This window comes from Phalacrocorax aristotelis, chromosome 2, assembly GCF_949628215.1.
Source record: "Phalacrocorax aristotelis chromosome 2, bGulAri2.1, whole genome shotgun sequence".
NCBI lineage: Eukaryota > Metazoa > Chordata > Aves > Suliformes > Phalacrocoracidae > Phalacrocorax > Phalacrocorax aristotelis.
Genome location: NC_134277.1, coordinates 138,441,025 through 138,465,536, shown reverse-complemented (window position 1 = coordinate 138,465,536; position 24,512 = coordinate 138,441,025). Strand labels below are relative to the sequence as shown.

Sequence of the window (24,512 nt, the reverse complement as noted above, 5' to 3'; positions counted from 1 at the left end):
ATAGGATCTGCAGGAAAAACATTCCTACCAAGGTTTCCCAGGTAATGTCTGATTTGTTACAATTTTCCCTACACTTACATTTTGAACCACTGGATTTTTTATTTTTACTTGCATTTCTTAAGTGTGCTCACAGCACATTTGCTGCATATTCACAACTTCTTGCCACATTTCAGAAAAAAATTACAAATTATAACTATTTTTTTCTAGTCGCAGCCAACAATGAAGCGCAGAGTAACAGCCACAGCATATTCAGGAGTCAAATCTCCAATACACATTTAGATTATGGTACTTTCAAGCTAATGCTCTGAAATACTAATGTGCTGTCATAACACTAGCTCCTGTTGGAATGGCATCAGGGCTAAGGAACAAAACTCTTCCCTCTAATTCCAGGCACACAGAAGCGCCACTTAGGATCCTGAGCCACTTCTCTCCACCCAGTACAGGTGGACAGCCTACAAGTCACTGCTGAGAAAACCTTTCTCCTGCTTTCTACCACCATTTTGCACATCAGAGAGCAGAGTCGGTATCCAGTTTAGTAGAGGAACTAGTGTTACACTCAGCCAGTATTCAATATGAGGGAAGAACGCACCTCTCTTTTAGTTCAGTCCAAGAACAGACAACCCTTGGTGGTCTGTGTAAAATGGGTTTATATTCTTATTTATCCGTAGCTACTGGGCTGTTTCCCTGCTTGGGAGGATACCAGTGTGCAGGATGGGAATGTTTTCTTTTAATATACTGGTATCTGAATCTCAAAGTGCAGCTGCCAGCAATCATGGTGAACTCTACCCAGATTCCACAAGCCCTATGAATCTCCTGAACTCCCTGCAAAGGCTAAGCAGAGATGAAGTGGAGCAGAAAGGGACAGGCTGTCAAACTTTAAGAACAGTAAATGTGATCTCTGCAAAGTTTGGCAGAAACTTCAGCTGGGTTTGTACAAAACTGGTAGTACTCCCACAGCAAGAACTCATCCATTAAGCATGGCAGATGCCTTCAGCACAGGACAGCTGCAGTGGAGGAAATTAAAGGCAGTTTCCTTTTGCCTGGATCCAAGAATCTGTGATTATCACCTGCCTGTGCACTGGACAAAAAATGGAAGATACTAAATGCTTGGATATTCGTGAAGTTCTATAGTTCTCCAGCATCAGGAAGAAAATTAAAATCGTCAGCTGAAATAACACACACCATTTTCCATCACCAGCAATGAAACAGATGGTGAATTTCCAGCTGGTTAGAAAGGGTGTGCCATAAACTAATTACCTAGCATATATAGCAGGTGCTGTTTCATTTTCCCCTGAGACAGATTTTGAGATCAGAAAGAGCCCAGAAGGGGCTGTAGGCCATTAGACTTCCCCCAGCATAGGATGAGGAAGGTACTTGGGAATTTGGATGAACTTCCAGCTGTACCACTTCAAGCATAGATAGTATTTGTTCAAGCTAAGAATTATCTAAAACTAATCAGCTGAAGCCCTTAGGAAATAGTCTCAGTGAAGCAGTTGCCTTGAGTTCATTGGCAGAAGACAGATCTGGCTGCTGGCAAGATGTTATGGTGACTGGATCCTGCTTTCTGGATTCTGGTACAGTACTCAGTACCCCAAATGGTACAGTATCACTAGGAAAGAGACATAAAAGGCTTTTCTCTGTTGCTTACTAAACTCCAGTTATGAAATTAAGCTGAAATTTGTTTACAGGTATTCCACCAAATTGAAACAAATCATTACTGGATAGAGTCATAGATTATTAGACAGAACAAACAATACAGAGAGGATAAAATCAAACAAACCACTTTCCCAGGAATTATTCTCTGTTATGATTACACTAACATGAAAAATTTTGTGCTACAATGCTGACCAGCAAAGAAAAGTTTTCATAATGCTGTAATACCAAATCCTTGTATTGTTAGGTTGTTAAAAGTTGCTAAAGATGCCTATGAAATATTCTTTTAAAGCCGTGAAACTGTTAATCACTCGGTGATGAAATACTTGAAACATTAATTTCAGCTGAATTTATGTTTCTGAGCCTTTTCAGACCTCAGTGTTCCTACGGTTAAGTGAGCTATGCCCTTTAATTGCACTCTAATTTTAATATAGCCCAACCCATTCAAATACTGGCATTGCATTTATCCAGTCAGCAAGTCCTGACTCCTTGTGAATAGAGCGTATCACACGTAGGACTTCAATACAACAGTTAACTCTCCATCTGCACAGCTGTGAGTAGAGAATATAGTAATCTCTTGGTAGACACCTGTTCTACAGGTACCTGTATGTTTCTCTTCCTGTCCTGTCTGTGACTCTTGCCCCTCCATAGCTAACTCAGCAAGAACATCTCATTGATCCAGAATTAACCCCAAATATCCACGGGGGCTGATGAAAATCAACTTTGATGTTAATGTGTTTTGAATGGAGACTTTATCTTGTAGTGCTGTAATGTTATCTGCTGGTATTTTTAGTCTAATTTTCTAGAGGCATCCATAATAATGACTAGAACAGGGCTAGGTTTGGTTTGGGGGTTTTTTTTGTTTTCATTAGAAATGTGTGGGGTTCATGTAAATGGGATTGTTATCACTATAAAACTTTGGATTGTTATCACTATAAAACTCTGAAGCGACTCCCAGTGACTTGGATGAGCCTTCCAACACGTACCCAGAGGAAATGAAGCTTTTTTGTCATGTGGTTCTTGGACTCAGGGCCTTCATCTTAATCTTCAAAGGCCTTCATTAACTCAATCTCAATTTCATAAATGCACCTCTCCCCCCGCTCTGTGAGGTTTATTTGTAACAGATCTTGTTCTCAGAAGTGCCAAACCCACTGACCTTAAGCATATAAGATGTGAAAGCAGAAAAAGAAATCTTCTCAGCTACTTCCTCATGTCTCTTCAGCAAAGGGAAGTAGAAATGGCCGCAAACCAGTCCACTTTGAGGCCAAAATGTCAACAACATTTTTGCAATTGGCTGCATACACACCCACAAAAATAAAAACAGTGATAAATACATACAGGAAATGGGGGGGGGGCGGAGGTGGGAATAGAAAGTGTCAGCAGAGAAGGGGAGGACTGGAGGAAGAGGGCCACAACTGCCGTGAACGATACGCATCAGTCTCTCGTGTTTCTGAATGCTCCCATGGTCAATATAAAAACCCAACAATGAGGAATGATTGCAAAAAGTAGAAGATCCCTGGAGAAAAAAGCACAGTGAGCAGATGGGGGAAAGGTCACAAACATCTTGTAGGGTAGGACTTGGACCCTAACCCAAAACCTGGACCCCACAGCCTCTTATAGTTGAGATATTTATTCACAGGTGATAGCATAGTGAAGGTTGTAGCGTAAGAATGCAGAACAAAATTACAGCATTTTTGAGGTTGTATGAAAACTGGCTATTTTACAGAACATTTTTTCTGATGGGAGTTGAAAGGTCATTTCTTCTGCCTCTAAGCTCTTTCTACCTTTTTAAATAGCTAAAAATAAAGCCTAATAATCCATAGTTGATACCCATAGGTGTCAAATTCAGACTTGGAGCGCACAAACTGAGAAAGCAGGTAGGTATTTGCGTGCACAGTTTTCATGTTATAAATATTTGTGTCTCTCTCCTCACCCAGTGTGGGTACATCCTGTAAAACGCAAGACCCTTCAATTTGTAGAACAGGAAATGAAGAAAATGGGCAAAGACAATGTTTAGGAAATACTAGCTCTAGCAATAAGAGATGCTGGATACCTACACTTCATTTGCATTATGCACAAGTCACTATCACAACATCTCTGCCATAAGAGTACTGTATACTCAGGTAACAAAATAAACCCAATTTCTCATATAGCATAAATTTTTTGCAGCTTTTCTAAAGGCAAGTTAGCAGGGATGATGCTGTAAATTCTTCTGTTCTCTTTTTTTTCTATCTTCTTACAGATTTAATGTCTTTCACTTGTGTCTGCCTATATACCAATCACTTTTGTCTGGTAAGTGTGTTAGCACATCTCTTCTCCTGCCTGATAAAATGCTAATGCCACTGTATTATCTACCTGAAATGTAAAACCAAGGGAAGACTGGTGGAAAAGATCCTACTTCTAGGCAAAAAATACACCAAAATGTTTTTCTCCAAAATGAGGCCTAATGAGAAGGAAAAAAGCAAACTCACACAAACAGGTTAGTTTACAACAGAGGAAAGACTCATGTTCCTTTCTCAAAGTGCTGCAGGTATCCCATGACAATGTGGAATGGTAAAGACACTTACAGATGTCCAAGACATACTCACCTGCAGCCTTTGCTTCTTGAATGAAATTTTCACTCCTCTGTCACCCCCTATTTCTGCACTGTATAAGCTCCCCTTCAAAGTACAGAAAGTGAGTAAGGTTTCTTTTCCCAAGGGAATTGTCAGTTCAGGTACTGTCCAGCCTTGTCTGACAGGGATGAACTACAGAAGCAGAGGCCACAAAAAGGAGCCCTTCCCGCATGGGGATGTTGGGGGATGTTGGCAAAGCCCACATTGCACCAGGCATGGGTGGAAGGTCCCTCCTCTCCCCTGCTCTGCAGGTGATGCTGTTCTTGCTTCTCAAGCAAGTTTTCCAAGAGCTGTTGGACCATCACCAGCATCCAACTCTCCAGCTGAGATCATCTGAATGTGTCCTTTTTTTTTTTTAACTAAAGTCTGAGTGTAGACTCACTATTCTCTACTTTGTATTCCCATCAATTCTTGCACATTTTTGAGCAGCCTTTCTTGAAAGCCTCATTTCCGAATGCTTGTTTTACTTGTTGTATGGTATGCTAGGCCCTGTGCTCCAGATAAGCTAAACTGTTTTTTTTATTTTGATCAAGCACCTGTTAATGTCCAGCAGCTTTGCAGCGTGCATGCCCTAGCCTTCAAATCAAGACAATTTAATTTCATTTCTAAACGTAGGACCAGGGAAAGTAACTTACTCAGAAACTGAGCTGGTTTTGTGATAAATTTGGCATTTGAATGAGAAAAATTAATAAGTAAGGCATTGAAAAAAGGCTAGACCATTGAATGAAACCCAGAAAGTTTGTCAGGCAATAGCTGCATAATACTATGCTTCAGAAAATCAATACCTATGCTTTATACAGTTCTAAAAATATCCTGTTTATAGTGATAACATAATTTTGTCTGGAAGATAAACCTAATATCTATCATTAAAGTTTAACAGCTAAGCAAATCCAGATTTTCCCCCTGCTTTGACCTTTGATGTTCTTCAAGTAGTTAAAAGGCATTATGCTGTACAGCTTAAAAAGCATGTGGTTTTATCTGACAAAGTAAAGCATTTCATCTGAGAGCTAAATCTAAAAGCTGTAGTGAGTGTATTTAGGACAGAGCAAAACAGAAGGAGTACAAATAAAACAGCTTGGGTGAAACCTCACCCCCCACAGAATCCTGTGGCAAAATCCCCATTGATTTCATAGAGCCAAGACCTTACCCAGCAATCGCAGCACAAAGACAGCTGACACAGAACAACTTTTAGAGAGGGACAAAAGATTAAAAACTCAATATTCAGGATACAGTCAAGTTTAGATTCAGCTGAACTCTGAGCTGACATCCAGCACATGGTTTATTCAGCAGAGGAAAATTATAGATGTGACAGAATTTAAGTATGGTGTGAGGAACAGCCAAAAATCCAGCCTCTCTTTAAATCAAAATGCCAGTCTTTCTCTTTAATTTGATGCATAACAAAACCTCTCTATAATCTTCACAGGCTATAAGAGTTCAAGGATGACCTTCTAGCCTGGTCAGTTGTAAAGTAATCTTCTGAAATACTTGCCATGCCATAAGGCTAGCAACAATGGGAATGGGAGGGAACTGAGGGGAAAGAATAGGGCAAAAAGAGTCTAGGCAAAAAGCAGCAGGGAAGACCAGAGTTCATTCTGGACAATCCTAGTGAATCTTTATGTGCTTGCTTCCATAATGCTACAGTTCTTAATATCCCAGAAATAACAGAAAAATACCTGTTGTCTTCTATGCCTTCTAAGATGTTACAACAGATTAAAGAAGAAATAGTAAATTATCTTGATAAAAAGTGCCCTGGGCAGACTATGTAGCTTAAAGAACAGGGAAGGATGCAAATCCTTCAGAGCAGCAAATACTTTACAGTTCCAGCTGATACAAATGACAAAGGTCTATTGACTTCAGTATTGTAGTCTCTGATCTGATCTTGAATAGGTATCTCATTGTCTTCTGGAGGGGATCTGATGGCATCTGGAATAGCAGTGCCTCACTTTCTGCTCTGCAGAACACTGGCATTTTTGAGCATCCTGACAATTAAGTGGAGAAAGCTCTGGATACTGTAGGTAAATGTTATGCAGAAAATTATTTTCTTAAATTAAAAATTACCTCCCAATGAAAATAACTTTTGTGCAAAAATGGTGTCATGGCTAAGGTATTTTTTATTTATGCCCTTAATTTCATGGCAAAATTACTAGTACTTACACACTTCCAGAGGAATATTGAGGTTTAAAATAAAATATTTTAAAAATTATTCTATGGGAGAAGTTGATACGTTTTCGATAAATATATTGCAAACAGAAAGGAAACTCAGTTTATTTGGAACTGTAGAATAGAAATAATACTGAAGTTTCAAAATTATTTTCAGTTCCTTGTAAGTGTAACATTACGTGCTGATGGGGGCATGTTCATTAAGGCCTGATCCTCATGCAAGTTAATAATACACCTATTAACTTTAAGCGCATAACCAATTTCACTGCAGTCACAGTTAAATTTAAACCTGTGCCTCGCTGCTTGGCTGAACTAGGGCCTAAGGCTAACTGGATCTTCAGTACGGTTTTTGAAATATCTTAGAAGAGCCGCTGGAGTCAGCACCTGGGAGGAGGGCAGCAGCTCGGCTTACAGCCGAGGTGCCTGAATGTCAGACAAGGTCTTTGGGCAGGGAGGAAGAAGCCGGCTGGCTTCCAGCGCTAAGGGAAAAAGGCTTATGCCCACAGCGCTTATCTGATACCCAGGGTCAGGGCAGGGGGGCATGTTGGAAGTTGGAGTTAAGTGGATTTGTACATAGCACAGGAGCAAGAAACAGCACAGAGGATTCCTCAGAGTGTTGGAATTAACCTTCAGGTCTAATGTTCCTGTAGTTTTCAAATCACACTGAGCTTGGTCTGTTTGAGGAAGCAGTTGCCAAGAGAAAATATAAAATTTTGCCAGAAGAAATAATATTTTCCTTATATTTTCTGTAAAATTGTCAGCATTATTTTAAGGTACCTTTTAAATGCCTATAAACACCACCGAAAATCTGTTTTACCTGAGGAGTTAAATATCAGCTTTATGCTACAACAACAGCTCCTGATCCTTCAGGATTTAAAGAAGGTAAATAATTTAGTACATATTAGCAAGACCATTGCTGAGTATTTATTTGTGTCTGCAAAGATAATCACATGTATGAGTGCTTGTGGTGTTGGGCACTTAAAAATGTCCTAACTATTAAAAAAAGGGGGGGGGGGGGGGGGGGGGCGAAGGGGAAGGGGGCATCAGACCTAATTCTACAAGGGTAGTGAACATTTCGTAGCATGTGTCAAAGACTAACTTATAGCTTTAAACAGAAGCAATTTCCAGGAGTCAGTCCTTTAGTTCCTTTGTATTCTTCTTAAATGAAGTGGTGTGTACTTCTCTTTCAACATTGCAATTATCATTAGTCTCAGAAATCACTTTGCAATTAATGAAAGTCTGAATTCTTCATGTTCACTGAGCAAAACCTTAATATAAACAAACACTTAATGCAAACTCATTCCAAGGTAATTAATAGTGCTAGCCTAATATATATCTGTTTAATACCTGACATACATCTGCAACAGGCAAGTTTCTGTTCTCACTGTTGTCTTCCTATTGCTGAAACTTGTACACTGGAAACTCAACAGTCAGGATTGGTCTACAGTAAATGAAAAGCAATCTGCAGTAACTGTTTTACCAAAGTCTTTTGTCTGGAGCAGCCAAGAGCAATAGTCATGGTCTTTCTTTAGATTTTGGGCAGATAGAAAGCTCTTTAGGTTTCTCAGGCCATTTACATTTCTGAAGCTCAAAATTTAAACCAGGAAGGCAGAAGTATCTTCCTGCCAGAACACAGATCAGAGAAGTTGCCTGCAGCAGGAAAATATTCAGTAGGTGTTTTCATGAATGGTCATGAAGAGGGAGGGACAAATATGCTACAGTTTCCCCAGAGTAATTGAATAATCCTCCAGGGAAGCAATGCCTTGGTAATCCTGCAGTGCATGAGTCAGCATTACAGTGCGTGGGAGAACTGTTCTCTTTTTTACAGCTCACAATGTAATTTGGACACTTTGCAAAACAAAGTTTTCAGATTTACAAGTTCAAACTTCTGTAGAATTTTTTTTAGTCTTTACCGTAAATATGAACATGGGATTATAGCTCCTATTGTGTGTCACGAATGGGAAAGGGAAAAATAATTTACTATATCGGTTCTGTACTGAGAGGGCAGAAAAGATGAGTTTCAGGAAGGCTTTAATCCCATCTACTTAGTTTCCAGAGATTTCCTCAAATGTATGGTATAAACACAGTCCCTGAGAGCACTCCCAGGCTAAAGAGAAAAGCAGCATGGGTATAACAGACCCCCAACTCCTTGTCTTTTCTCTAGTGCTCTGAGTGTGCTCTGGCCGTACACCCAGCAGTGTGTTTTGTCCACAGTGAATACAGTCCTAAGTTTGCACGTGAAGAAATGGAACATGAAATAGCTACCTGAATTATCCTCCATTTATCAGCTAACCTGTGGCAGATCTGGACATTAAATGTTTACCATCTGAATCCTAACTCTGTGCTTATCAACCAAGGCAGTTTCCATCCCACCTGGCCTTTGGTGCATAATATCTGCTAACTGTTCCTGTACCAGAGATCTATGGGAAACGCTCCAGGAATTTGCTCCTTCCTATGTGCTGTGCCTGATTATTTTTATTGATGACTAGTTAGAATTCCAGCAGTACATGTATCTCAAACTCTTTATGTTTACATTGGCATGTAATGGTATTAATGCATTAAGGCATTCTATCCATCACTAAATTATGCATGCAGTCGGTAGCTGTTCTGATTAGCAATACATGGATATGGGTTGAATTACAATGGAAAGCTGCCTCTGTATATAGAGTAAAGGATGATTTTATTACTGTTACTTATGCCTGAAAAGAAAAGCCTTTCAGAAGGAAACCCTGTATTTTATTTTTTTTTTTTTTTTGAAAATGGCATATGAAATCAGAAGTAGTCTTGTGAATTAGCTAGAAAGCTATTCCACTTTCTATCACTTCACTTCTGGTCTATCATTTATAGGACACCCTCCTGTAAAACACTTAAGACTTACAAATAGTGCCTCCTCACACTACACAGATTAGCTTGCACTCTCTGCCCATTTCTTTTAAAATTTACTTTATGTAATTTGCAAAACTTCTCTACAAAAGCAGGCTTTTGGATTTTGAAGAGATATCCATCCTTGTATATGTGTCTGATCAAGGGTTCTATTAAGCAATAGCTGGCAAAACTCAAGTATTCTTTAGTGTTAGAGCCTAATAAAAACTTTCCAAGTGCTTTTCTTTCTAGCCCTATACATCCCATTCCTGCATTCTGCGCTGTTTGCCTCTGTCATGATTTGGAATACACCACAGGAATACAGCAGACACAGGCCACGTATTAAACAAAAACCATATATTATACCAGTGTCACTGAGAATAACAGCTTGCAAAGAAAGAAATTCTGGTAACGCTGTTAGGTAGCAGCAACAGCACTGGATTTCCTAGATGGCTAAAGTTCTTGATTAAAAACATTTTGGAAAATTGGGCTCTGGTGAAAACGAAAAATTTCCTGTGGAATTAATGTTCTTAACAGCAATAGCAAGGTTTCTATAAGGAATTGTAAATTTTTGATCATTAAACCTTTCCTCTACCATTCTTCTTTGTCACCTTTGGTTTTCAAAGCAGCGATGAAATTCTGAAATAATATAGTGAAAATGAGCCAAAGGGAGATTTCTTACTGAGAATTGAATGTAGAGAATATTACTTTGTTTCAAAGTTTCCCTATGAGCCGAGCAGAACGAGCAGAACTGAAGAAATGCAGCCTATCAGAAATGTCCCATGGGCACAAACTGGGATTTTTGATAAGGTGTAGTCCTTCTTTGGGCTACAGAGTGGTCTGAGGGAAGCTAGTCACGAGCCAACTACTCAGCATATCAACAGCTATCAGGCGCTGAGAGAGTTCAGATCATTAAGCACCAATCCCAGGAGTTTCAGTGAAGTTATTGTTGTTTACTAGAACTGCTTAAAGCTCAGTGTTCTGTGTGCTGAATATCATGTCTAATGATACTCAGGGTTTGTAACATTTTTACTTGCATGGGTGAACCTTTGCTTTTCTTTAAGAGCTGGGGAATTAGAGAGTTGCATAAAGGTAAAGCACTATTGCAATATAAGTAATAACATATAATGTGCTCCCATAAATAATATTGTCTGTCAGGTGCTGCAAGTGGCTGCTGTCATGTAACGTAGACCTTTGACAACATAGCCCAGTCCTTTTCCATGGGTTCACTTCTTGTTCCAGAACTGTAAACCCTTCATTTTCTCAGCCTGAGACCCAATGATCCTTCTCATTTTGAGATCACATCTGCCATCCATTCTTGTATTTCTACCTTCCTGCTGCCAAATCATTGGCATTGTCATTTGGATATAGATACAAATGTCTGTCTACCACAACTATTGAATTCATAATTGTGGATTAGATTCAGTGTTTGTTTCCACTCCTGCCTGGACCTCAACCAGCACTGACACTTTATCAGTCTTCAGACTTACTTTGCGTGTATCTAGCAAACCTCCTCTGTCAGGATTTGAAATGGAAGTAAACTGCCAGATAATTGGAAAGGTCATGGGTTTTTTGAATTAAAGAATAAAAATATTAAAGCAGGTTGCCAAAAAAAGAAATAGGACCAAGGGTTATTTTCATATTTTATTAGTAGCATCTTTACAGGCCACACTCTCTCATATGGCTATTTAATTTGTGATTACAAAACATGTTACTATTTGAGCATTCAGAGATATACGCCTAATTCAGGTGCTGACTATTTTATTCAGTATCAGTATAGCATCATAAATAACCTGTATAGAAATTATCACACTCTACCTCAATTATCATTAGTCAGAGCCATGGTCTCCCATATCAGTAGTGAAATGAAAAAGATGAAACTTATTCCTCCATATCTATCAAGAAAGCGAAATCTAAAACATGTTTTAGTTCATTACAGTATTGGGTGTTTTATGGTAAGGAGCTATGGGTCCAGAGTCTCGTCTGGTGTAAAACAAATAAAAGGGTGAAATAAATAAATTTGCTTTACTCTGGACTGGCCAAGGTTGCAGCCACAGCTCTTAAGGAAATGAATTGTAGACATTGCTATCATCCTTTTTTTCATCCACTTCATTACAAGTGAGATATTACTTCATTTCCCAGGCCTGCATCACCTTTTGCTTGTACAACACCCCAGAACAGAACATAAATTGAACCTGCAGGTCTCTGTTAGCATGTGTTGTGTGGCAAGAAAAAAATGTTGCAAAATTACATAGAGCCTAGATTTAAGGGTGTCAGTGTTTGCATGCAGAAGGATGTCTGCCCATCAGATGAGCAGTGTCACCCCAGCCAGTCTGACCTTTTCCCATGTCTCGTCTCTACCTCCCAGGGCTACGGCAGAGCGCCGTTGTTTGCATTGGAGTAGGCATCTCAAAGAGGCACATCTCCTCCACCGACTTCACCCACTGCCATTTACTTCTTTCTAGGACACCAGGAGGTATCAAGCATTCACAAAACTTTTTTTCTAACATTTGGTCATTAGTGGAAATCCAAGCTCTCCCCCCCACCTGTCTCCTAGATGGACAAGGACATCTGATCTACCAGCCATGGGGGATGCAGGCGAAAGCAGTGGGGAAAGCAGGGTGTCCAAGCACCCAAAGTGCCGGGTCTGGGCAGCTGAAGCTGCTCTGGGTCCCACTGCTTTGGTCCTCCCCACTTGACAGCCCTGTGCCGAGCCGCTTCACTGCACAGCCTGGCAGGCAGCTGGCAGGAAGAAGTTGGGTTTGCATGGCGTTAGTAGTGTGAGGGGACTGAGGGAAGGCAGAAGGGGACTGTAAAGGGAGGTGGGCCAAGAGCAAGAGGTACTGAAACAGTGGTAAGGGTGGTGCGGGCTGGTGGAGGAACAACATGTGAAGAACCAAATCCTCATGAACAGACACTTGCACAGTTAAAAAAGCTTTCACTTTTTCATTTATATATCTTTTCATTTGCATCTTGGATCATGTTTATCAGAAGCTTTTTTTATTATTATTTTTAGTCTGAGAAATTAAAGATGGTGAGTCAGTGTTCACCTCCATGTGTTATACTGAGCTGCCACAGAGGACAGCCCATTTTTCACACAACAGCAACACATTTTTCAGGTCTTCCTAAGCTTTATTTTAAATTCTGTTGTTTCATTGCTCTGAAAAGATATTGCTACAACAAGACTGTATTGCAGTGGGGAATGCAACAGGGTTATATCAAGGAGATTTTTATTAAATCATAGTGATGTATACAGATACACAAAACAAAATTCTGCCAGAAGATAAATCCCATTCTTAAAGCCTACAGTACATTATTAGACTTGCAGCACACATGAGCTAGGAGAGATCTAATGAACTATGTCAAAGTGTCTTACAAAACATCTGTTAGTGAGAAATATTTATGGTTGATTTTTAACTGAATAATGGGTTTGATTTTAAAATCCAACACATTAATCAGTTAGCTGTAAGATGGCGTCATGAACCCTAGAACATGGCTGTTCATAATATTGGGGTATATAACTGTCCTGATTTTGGATGAGATAATTTTCTTCCCAGTAGCTGGTATAGTGCTGTGTTTTGGATTTAGTATGAGAATAATGTGATAACACACCGATGTTACTAAACAGTGCTTATACTAAGTCAAGAACTTCTCAGCTTCCCATGGTGAAAATGGTGCTTCCCAGGTAGGTGCACAAGAAATTGGGGGGGGGCATAGCCGGGGCAGCTGACCCCAACTGACCAAAGGGATATCCCACACCATGTAACGTCATGCTCAATATATAAACTCGGGGGAGTTGGTCAGGGGGGCAACAATCACTACTTGGGGATGGGCTGGACATCAGTCAGTGGGTGGTGAGTGGTTGCATCACTTGTTTTTTTCCTCCCCTTTTCTTTTCTTTTCTTTTCTTTTCTTTTCTTTTCTTTTCTTTTCTTTTCTTTTCTTTTCTTTTCTTTTCTTTTCTTTTCTTTTCTTTTCTTTTCTTTTCTTTTCTTTTCTTTTCTTTTCTTTTCTTTTCTTTTCTTTTCTTTTCTTTTCTTTTCTTTTCTTTTCTTTTCTTTTCCTTTCTTTTCTTTTCTTTTCCTTTCTTTTCTTTTCTTTTCCTTTCTTTTCTTTGCCTTTCCTTGCCTTTCCTTGCCTTTCCTTCCCTTCCCTTCCCTTCCCTTCCCTTCCCTTCCCTTCCCTTCCCTTCCCTTCCCTTCCCTTCCCTTCCTTTCCTTTCCCTTCCCTTCCCTTCCCTTCCCTTCCCTTCCCTTCCCTTCCCTTCCCTTCCCTTCCCTTCCCTTCCCTTCCCTTTCCCTTTCCCTTTCCCTTTCCCTTCCCCTTTCCCTTCCCCTTTCCCTTCCCCTTTCCCTTCCCCTTTCCCTTCCCCTTCCCCCTTCCCCTTCCCCTTCCCCTTCCCCTTTCCCTTTCCTTTCCATGATTATTTTCAGTCATTAAACTGTTTTTATCTCAACCTATGAGTTTTCTTACTTCTGCCCTTCTGATTCTCTCTCCCGTCCCACTGTGGGGAGGGATGGTGAGTGAGCAGCCGTGTGGGGCTTGGTTGCTAACTGGGGTTAAACCACGACAATAACCATAAAAACAATAACACTTCTATGTACAATACTCTTAACTGCCTAAGGCTTCTCCTGTCTGTAGATAGCCATTATTTATTGAGTCAAGAACAAAATTATTAAGGAGGCATGAAAACACACTCAAATATAAATGACTGTTTTTTTCAAAAAGTTTTTTAGTTTTTCGTCTGTGTCTTTCTGTTTGCCTCCTGACAGATAATACAGGTGATTCAATTTTCAGACTATACACTTCTATTCTTCCTCTTGATTACATAGCTATTCTAGATTAACACGGAGATATTTCTAACTTTTTATTTTAACTTTAACAAAATATAGATACATAAGAATTAAATCCTAATTTAGCCTTCTAATTCTTTGATTTACTTTATCTCTTCTGCTGTGTTTTTATAATACCACTCTGCAACTGAGAAAAACGGGAGAGTAAAGAACACATAACAAGTTCTATAAAATATTGAACTTCATGTATTGAAGCTACAGAGTCACTTCAATTGAAAATTTATTACAATAGAGAAAGAAAGATGAAGAAATATTATTTATGCTTTAACAAGGATGTGAACTTCATTCTTTTTCTTTTTAATCACATGACCTAAGATATAGTTCTTATGATCTAAGATATACTGATGAATTTCAGCATCAGCACAGTTGTTCCAACATTACCAGGTATCATTCAGTAACTTACCTTTTGCTTACCTTTTGTCATCACTTTTTCTCTTTGTGATCATTGATCATTAATTCCTAGTCATTAAATATTCTTCTACACATTGAAAATATTACTAAGGTCAGAACTCTTTTTAATCCCAAAACTAAAGAGTGCAGGATTCCCAGGCATTACTGTATTGTTATTTTAAATCTATTTTAAGTATAACATTTTTTAAACATAGTGCTCTTACTAGTTACACTGGCTTCTTGCATTTGGTTGCAAATGACAGTGTGTGTATGCTCATAGTGACTAATCCTGTATCTTTGTAGATGCTGGAAGCAGAAATGGGTTATTCCTAAAACCTCTGAGTTAGTGAAGGTCTAAAATATTTCTTTTTTTCTTTCAGAAGTTTCTGTTTGAGAAGGTGACTAATGACCTCCTATGGGACTATGTGTTGAAGCAATTTCTTTAAGCTTACCCAAAGTAAGAGGACACATGCTGATGCCTCTGGTATCAATTAATTAATTTTCTTTTATAAATACATAAGTTGCAAGTATTCATTCAGCCTTAATCAATGTTTTGTAACAGTAAAATTTACCCTTTGATTTTCATAACACTTTGTGCAGAGTAATTTCCAGCACACTGGGGAGCTCCATTTTTAAGAGAGAAGAGCAAGTCTGTTCTAGAAAGAAAGATTAAGGACACGTATATATACACCCTTCATACTTACAGTGATTTCTATTTTCCCTTAGACTACTAAGTTAAATGATTAAAAGTTTTATTTACTGGCTAATTACTTAAACAATGCAATGAGAATACAATATATATTTCAGAGGAAGGCAAGATTTTGGAGTTTTCGTTTAGTTATAGGATACCAGAAAAAAAAGTGCAGTTGCAGTAGAACACAGACTAAGTATGAGTAAAAAAATCCCACGCTGTAGCTAAGCAGGCAAATCTTACTCTGTGTTGCATTCACAAGAGCTGACAATGATGTGGGAGGTAATTATTCCTTCTACTTGATCCCAGAAAGACAGGAAACAGTTTTCTCCCTTCCATTGCTATAAAATGTTATTGCAAAGAAGATGATTATAAATTGTTCTTCAGGGCCAATAGAGTAAGAACAAACACAAATTAGCTTAAATTTCACCAAAAGTGATCTCACTGAGTATAAGAGAAGGCTTCTGTTTGACTGTGAAAGCACTGAAAGTGTTCTCCTATGGAAATTGTGAAGTCTCCTTCACTGGAGGTTTTTAGAATGGATTAGATGAACATCTGTGAGGGATGATCTCAGTGTAGACCATTGACCAGCTTCAGTCCAAAGGACTGGAGCAGACGGTCTTCCCAGGTTTTGTATTTCTGCTGTTCTGTGAATTTAATTGAGGTTACCACCAGCTGGATCTCTTCTTGTTACACTTCCTGTTGCATAAACGTCTTTCTTGCCGTATAAACTTCATGTTTGTAATACTGTGAATGTAAAGGGATTCAATGAACTTCCTGTTATTCAAGTAATCTCACTGCTGCATTTCTGGGGACAAATTTGCAGTGCCCCTCTCTAATTGCATGTCACAAGTTTGAGCTGACGTGAAGTCAAAGTAAGCAGCAGCTTAGAGCCCTGATGTCCAGCGCAAGTGCTGACTCTTGCCTCTCTCCTGGCTGTGCTCCTACTGCCAGAACCAGCAGCTTTCTGCCGCCAGATATCCCATCTCTTCCTTTGGCAGCAGGATCAAAAAAATATGTGCTATTTTCAGAGTTTCTCCTGCAATACAGTCATGACATAGGGTATGAAACTGCTAGTTAAACTCCTCAAGGCATTTAAGGAAAGGTTCTTGGAAGTGTCAGTGTTCCTTTAGATGTGTTACTGTGCTACAGTAGCTCTTCTTAGTACAGTTTGCCACAGCCTGAGTAGTGCCTGCAGGCCCTCTGCGACCTGGTCTATCAGGCTGCCTCACACAGCATGGTAGGGACAGCCCCATACATCTGCCCTATCTCATAACACGTAACTTAAGTTGGAGGTGCAGACGACGACAGCCCAGAGCGATCTGTGGTAATTCCATGGTGAGATGACACTTGGGATATCTCTCTTGCTGTCTGCATGCAATCCCTGGCACGTCATTGCAATGCTAAGCATAAGAAAGCTACAGTCACCAGAGGACTTAAGACTCTCAGTCTGAAAAGTGTGGAAGAAATTAACTGGGACTTCAGGTTGTCTTTGCTGCTTTAGTCATCAAAATGCAACATTTTGCTTTGCCTTATTTTAGACTCATCCAAGTCCACAGTCACTTATATGCTTATTAGCAAAGTCCCTAAATCTTTACCTTTGAGTATGCCAGAAATGCCTCATTTTTAAAAATATCTAATTCTCAGAAGCCATTTGATGCATAACTCCCTTTACAGATTAGGTCCTCTCCATCTCTCTTGCTCAACTGACAATCGTTTTCAGTCCACATCTATTAGAAAACGCCCTGCACAAAATATGGAGTTGCAGTACCTCAGACCTCTAATGATCTTCAACAGTTTGAGCCCTCACAGAAGCAGAAACAAGGCCCAGAATACATTTTCTAAGAAAGTACTTGATAGTAGGCTGGAGTGGAGTTCTCTTAACTTCCACTTTCCAGGGAATAATTAAATAGTCATTAGATCAGAGGAAGGAAAGAAGAACTAAGTGGCTAAGCCTTGGGTTTCTTGTGGACAGAGTACTTTTCAAATATTTAAATTTTGAATTGGAGGAGAGAGCAGAAAGTGAGATTCTTCTCTTCTCCCAGATGAGAATCATAAGAAAGCAGTGAGCTATAGAGACATGTTCATTCTTGTCATTTTTCTAGGGCACAATGAATAGTTAGCGAGTCTACAAGGATGGATATAGCTTCTACAAGAGCAACTGAGAAGAATGTTCTCTTTTCCATCCCAGGGTAGCATCTGCTTCAGTGGTTTGAGAACTGAAAATGTAGGTTCAACCACCTTACAGAACATGAATGAACCTATTCCAGTTGCACTTCTATTACATAAATCCACAGCTAAGTCCACTTATGGAGGAGCCACTGCTAAGGCCATAATTTGTGAGAAGGACTGGCAGAAGGACCTCACACCAAGGTGAAGCTGATGGTTTGAAATCAGTATGGGAGTAGGGGGCTCCCCACAGGCTAGAGCTGTGATCTAAATCTTATCAGTTTCTGTTGGCTAACGCGCGCCACTTGCATAGCTTGCTGGCTTTGGGGGTATCATATGCCTAGAGCCTACTAGCCACGTAACTCAGAGCTGAGGTATCCTGACAGTTGAGTGGTTTAATAATGAGTTAAAACTTCCTTGTGAGCCTAGCTCTGGATTTCACATTTTCAGTCTCCACTGTATTTGGCTGTATTTCAGGAAGGAACGATGGAAGAATTGTTGCTATTTTATATTGTTGCTAAGATGCCAAGGTTTCTGGACATCTTCCAAAGGTGAGCGTTATCTCAGTGGGTCAGCTGCCAAGAAAACTCTTGCTTCTTGTACACACAGGTTTTACCCTTGTGATTCATGGTGTCATTATTTCAATGGATGTAGCCGTCACAAGAGATTATGGCCAGACTTACACTGCCCTTCAGGTAACATGAACCCAGAGACCTGAAATCTTGAATGGGAGCTGGTATTTATAATCTAGTTAAATAAGACTTAGGTACCAACTAAGTTCTCAGGTGACCTCTCTCAGTAGATGTTATATGTAACTGAATGGCTAACTGGTCTGAAGCCATTCAAGCTGATGGTCTCAGGGTTATGTATAGAAGACTTTTCTCAACAGTCACAAAATTATGTGGCCACAAACAGACCACAAGTCCACATTGGAGAGGACTGTCTGCAGTCATGCACATGAAAAGAACTCTTTCCTAGCCATGACTCTGAGTATTCAGACATAGAGCTAGACATTTTCAGTGTTTACTCAGCTTTTTAGGGGGCGAGGAGACAAACAGGTCCTTGTCAAAATTAAAAAAAAAAATTGAAATAAAATAAAATGTTTGTTTAAATAAAGGCTCTTTCATTTAGAGAATGAGCTTGAACAAAGCGTTTCAACTCTTCAGAACTATCTGAAAACGAGTGATTCAGTCCCATATGAAAATATTGTATCAAAGAGAAGATTATAATCTTTAATTGCTCCTCTACCATGCCATTTCTGACTCCTTTCCAAAGTTTGAGAAACAGTCAGCATCAGCAGGGTGAATCATCCATACTGTGTTCAGCCCTGTTTGGCAAACTGCATCAGCCCTGTTTGGCAAACTGCAAACAGCCATCTCCTGGGACTCTGCTCCAGTTTGCACGCTTATGCCTACTGGAGGCCCTAGCTAAAATAAGGAACACCACAACTGCAATGTGCATTTATTCTGCTTCCTGACAAAATAAAAGTAGATGAATACAAAATAGTCTTTGAGGGGTGGAAGGCAGGATGTTTGGGGAGTGAGGATATCTGAAGGAGAACCTTTTAAACTTTCTGAAGGCTGGTGAAAAGCATGAGACAGAAGTGTGGTTAGCAGAGCAATTTATGTGGAAACTTGCTGGACTCCTTGTGGGAATCACAAAAGGTTTTATATATTTGGAGTCAAAGGTTAAATCAAGGGTGAACCACCTCCAGTGGAGTTTATTCCTCACTTCTAATTTGGGTAGTTTACACTCTTCTCACATATGCCAAGTAAGAAAATCTATCCACGCTTCATTTTCTATTACTGAGTTGTTTTCAGTCACTAACTTTTCATTGTTTCTTTCTTAAGGATATTGAATTTATCACAAGACTAGAAGCTGACATTCTAGGAATTTTATAGTATGAAACATGCCATCTACTAAGTGAGATAACTGTAGTGGGAAAAAAAATCATGTTTCCTAAGAGGCCATTGAGCAGTGTGCAGCTAAATCTGGCAGAGAACCGAATGCTTGCATTTTCCATTGATGTCAGCTCTCAGGACATTGTCTTATAAAGTGGGATGCTGTCTGAAGTATTGCAGACTGGCAGTGAGTGGGTAGATTTAAAATAGGTTATGAAATTAGTGACATAAGGGAACACATAGCCTGAAAGGATGATGTTTTTAATGCGTCTTGATACTTTGCTATGTATTCAGAGCCACTCTACTAAGTGTATTGGGTGTTTTTGCAATGTTTATAACCAAAAAGCTCTGCTACATCATTCCTATAACCCAGAATTATTTTAATTGTTCTGATAGGCAGGCAGTTTTGAGGTTCTATTACCCTTTACAAGTCCTAATAAATGGATAATCAGTGGGAGCACATCTCTAGTCACTCTTCTGTGACTATTTGAGATCACCTGATCTAGAGAGATCTAATGACAGTAATTCTATTGCTTCCAAGGGTGTCTCATTGAATCAGTCTGTTCCTTTCCTGACAGGCTGCTTTCTATATATTATAACAGAACACACTGGACTTTGAACTGCCAACTCTATCTAAAATTACATGAAATCTCTGTTATCTGGAATCAGTTCATTCACTAAGTGAAAGTCACCTTGAAATGCTTTGAATGTCCTTGATTCCCTCAAATATGCATTTGATTTCCAAATTCAGTGATTATTGCTTGTAATAACATCAAGCGAAATATGCAAAAAGACAGGAAGTGTTAATGATGGCTCACAAGGCAAGGTTTCCAGCAGAAGTCTGACCAAAAGAATCAAAGTCAGTTCCCGTTTAAGACCAGGAATAAATTGCAGAGCTCTTTTTAGCTATTCCAGCTTGTGACTCACTATGCAAAGCAGTGTTGGCTCTAAGACATCTTTCTGTTTCACCCAGCAATAGAACTAGCCTGGAGACTAAAGAGTAGCAGGATGCAGGGAACTATCAGCTATGAAAAATCTCACAATTTATGGAACTTTTAAAAATAATAAACTGAAGCACCAAAAAGACAAAGGTTTCACTTTTGTAATATTTTTTTTTAATAGGCTTCTGGTTTTCCTTAATTTCTTCTCCAAATGAAATTTACCACAGAAAATGTAGCCATTTTTGAGTTTGTTGTAGGCTGACAAAAATGTGTTGACTTACTCACTGCTTTGCCCTATTGTTCATCTAGAAACACTAGAAAACACTAGAAAACCTAGAAAAAACTTCTTTCCTGCGCACGTGACAGAGCAGTGGAACCAGCTGCCCAGGGAGGCTGTGGAGTCTCCTTCCCTGGAGACATTCAAAACTCACATTGGACGTGTTCCTGTGCCCCCTGCTCTGGGTGTGCCTGCTCAAGCAGGGGGGTTGGACAAGATGATCGCTGGAGGTCCCTTCCAACCCTGTGATTCTGTGATTCTGTGATTCATTTTCTTTCATTCTGTAGGGGACTGAGATCTTTCAATCCCTCAAAGGAAGGATTCTGGATCAGCTGGGATGAGATGTTCTCATGAAAATATTCAGATATGCAATTATTATGTGATACATCCTTACATGTCCTCAGAGCTCACTAAGTCATATGATACTCCGTTCCCCTGTGGAAAAGCCAGCCTATAATCTTCCCCTCCCCCATTTCGTGGGAGAAGTCAGTTGAGATATGTGCAAAGGGTGTGGGCAATTTAGGTCAAATACAGGGATGAGGTAAGACGCTTTGTAATCTATGCATTGTTTATTGGGTGTAAATGATGCTGGATGGCTAGATCATGTGAGTTTCTGGTAGTCACTGTCTTGAACAAAATCGAGCTACCCCATGGCAGCGTCTACAGAAAAGCAGCAACAGTCTCCCTGGTCTCTTTCCACTGTCGAGAGGGTGTACATTTGCTGGTTAGGTCCTTGAAATAAAAAAGTTTTCAGATTCTCTGAAGGGTTCCTGTTGCTGGAAATGCATGGATTTAACAAACCTCTGGCAGCTTCACCTGTAAAACCAGAAAATAACCCTGCCTCTTATGTGTTATTAACAGGAATCCCCCATGTCATTCTTTCCCAAATTTCAAATCTTAGGGATATTCTGCCCCACAAGAGCCAGATGGGGAGGTAATTGTCATTACACATTGCAGTGCAGTGTAACGGCTTTATTTATCTCTGTGTACTGTAAAGGTGAAAGGAGAATGCCCAAGCCATAAAGCCTTCGCTTTTCCTTCTGAATTCCTCAAGAAGGGAAACTAAACTTTTAATCAAGAACTACCAATGATATATTTTCACCTTTGCACCCTTTCACTCCTTTAAAAATTGGCAACTGTGTCTACATCTGTGTCTACGTTTTGGGGGGAAATATATAATTTGAAGTGAAGAAAATATATATTGAAGATATATTAAGATTTAGGTGGCCTAATCTAAATATTCCATTCTTTTATTATGATTTAAGTCTTCTGGGTGATTTGTACAGTAGATAATATACAATGACAATGCAGCTGATCACATTGATTACCACTAGGCTCTTAAACTCCAGAGGATCTCTACCACTTGACTGACAACCAAAAAATTTCAACAAGAAAACTTTTCCAGGAGAATGTTATAAAGAGATCTCATCTGGGTCTATCAAATCCAGCAGAATATCCCCATGTTGTCAATAAACTTTGGCCTAAGACCTTAACTAGGGAAACTTATTTCAATGTTTTTGCACCATTAACCCCTGGCAGTTGCATTATAACAGGTCTCTTAATAAACCCTTTTATTAAAAGCTTCATGCAGTTTGTGACAATATGCCAGTATATATTTACCTTATTTTATACCACTTGTCTTCTTCTTCTAAGACATTTTCATTCTGCAGGAAAAAACCCCCAACGGCTCATAGGAATACATTTTTTAAAATCGTTTATAATCTTGCTTCTTAAGTGCACTTCTAAGTTCCACTGCATGCAGACAGATATGACAGAGTATTTTTTTGTTTGTTCATTAAGTGTCCATGGAGATATACAAAGTGAATAAAACATGAAGGAGAGGCCACAATGGTCTTATTCCGGTGAGAGAATTGACTTGTGGTGCTCAGTGGATATCAGGGAAAAATCTGATTAAAAGTCATTGCTAAAATCTTTTTTACAATGGAAATCTGTTTTCAATTTCTATGGCAGAAGAAATAATATATCTCTGGTAATGCTTGTTGAAAAGTTGTTGCCATGAAACTGTGCAGGCCAAGAAGAAAAAAAAATCTCTGTCTTGGCTTGGTTTACAGAGCTGTGCAAGGAAAAAGAATGTACAAAGCATGCTTTTACCCTCTGTATTGCCTGTGCCTGTAAAAGGTTACAGCCCACGGGCGAAAAGGGCTTCTTAGAGATGTTACTTCCAGTCCTCTTCAAAAGGAGCAAGAAGGTGGTAGACCCTTGACTGCAGTCATCCCCATTTCCCCAGGTCCAGGCTAAAGTAGCTGCTATTAACTGGCAGGAGCTGGCCTGGAGAAAAACTCTCCTCTCAGATATCTCAGTAATATTGTGATTTGAGTAAGCTCTTGTCTGTAACCATGTCCATAAGCTACCTGCTGCTCCCAGAGATGAGTACAGTGGGTTCAGGAGTAACAGATTTGGAGAGAAAAGGCGGTGTTAATCTGGTAATGCAGCATGGAAGGGGCTGTGTGAGCAAGAGAGAAGGGGCCTGGTATTGGGGAAGCAGCTCAACAGGAAAGCATGAAGATGGGTCTTTAATGTACTCCAAGGTGGATATTCTTAGGCTATATCCGGTGGCCTTAATTTAACCTCTTGGTAAGTCCACCAACTTCCTAAGGGTTAGGCATAGCCTACAGGTTGGTTTGCTACTCTGCTTTGAGGGCATTTGAGGCCATTAAAAACCTCTTTTTAGAAGAGCGTGGCTGACTGTGGGGTCTGATAGAGTGGGGGAGTTCATCTGGTTTAGACAGTATGCCTTGAGGCTGTTCACTCAGTGGGGAGCCGATTAGAGCAGATAGTCAACATGTAAATTCACCTTCCTTATCACTTCTCTGTCAACTACCTCTGGATTAGAGTCGTTCCTCAATGAAACTGATAATCAAAGTGGATTTTTTAAAAACTGAATTTATTTGGTCTTTTTCTGAAAAATAAACCTTAGCTTTTGTCTTGGAAATCTTTCTTAATCGCTTGTCCTAAACATATGCGCACCCCTCAGGGATACTGGTCCCCTTCCCCCATACCAGAGTGTGAACTTTCTTTAACCCAGCCCTTCCCATTCATTAAAATGCCTCTTTGACCTGAGTTATAAAGCAGTTGACCTTTCCACCTCCACACCCCTCATTCATATGCAATTCTTCCAAGCTATCTACATGACACAGGCCATCTTTATGGGTGAATACAAAGAGCAGTTAAACTTAACTACCTAACAACGTCTATTTCTAAAAGCCCTCAACATCTGAAACGTATTTTAGCATGTATAAAATATGACATTGCTGGGCATCTCTGCTTCTCGCAGCGACTAGTCATATGGGGAAGTGGGATGGCAGGCAGCTGTCCTCACCTCTGGCTGGGTCAAAACTTTGGGGTGAAGACACTGTGCAGGATTGTGACAAATACTCCTCTTAAAGAAGTAAGCTTAAAAAAAAAGAAAGTAGGCAAAGCATCCCACTCCCTCTGTACCTCTGTACTGTAAACTTTGTCCCTTAGTACAATAAAGAAACCCAAGAGACCAAAATTATGTTTAGCTTCCTTACAGTCTCCCCAGACTGAGAGCTCGGGACACAGTGCAATTCTGTCTTCTGAGCAAGAGACACATCTTGCAATTTTATGTGTGTCAAGCTTAATGGACCTCTAACACTGTCTGCTGCTTTTGGAAAGGGCTTTTTTTCCTTCACTGCCATAACCCTTAGATAAATATTTACTTCTAAAAAAGCCTCTCAAAATGACTGTGTTTTGTGAGTACAATACACTTGCTTTGCACAGATGTAAATAATAGCCAAGATACAAGAGAAGGGAAAAAACTACTCAAATACTTTTCATTATGAATAATATCAAATTTTCTGCTACCAGCTGCCGTGCAGCATGCAGGTTCTTTACAATACATCCCAGAGCCATCTTACACAGAAAAAAATATGGCATGAAATAGGCCAGCAAATAGCATTAATTCTTCTTTTGGCATCTGATATGTGGTGCCACCATATGCTGATCCCACATGCTGAGA

At 39.7% G+C, this 24,512-nt stretch overlaps 1 long non-coding RNA gene across 1 annotated transcript; it reads left to right on the top strand.

Annotated features, from left to right (window-relative positions):
- The first annotated feature begins 6,792 nt into the window (after window positions 1-6,792).
- On the top strand, window positions 6,793-23,457 carry LOC142053542 (uncharacterized). Its single transcript, XR_012659252.1, has 3 exons — window positions 6,793-7,310; window positions 14,914-14,990; window positions 17,330-23,457. It is a non-coding gene; the product is annotated as an uncharacterized LOC142053542 (long non-coding RNA).
- The last annotated feature ends 1,055 nt before the right edge of the window (window positions 23,458-24,512 follow it).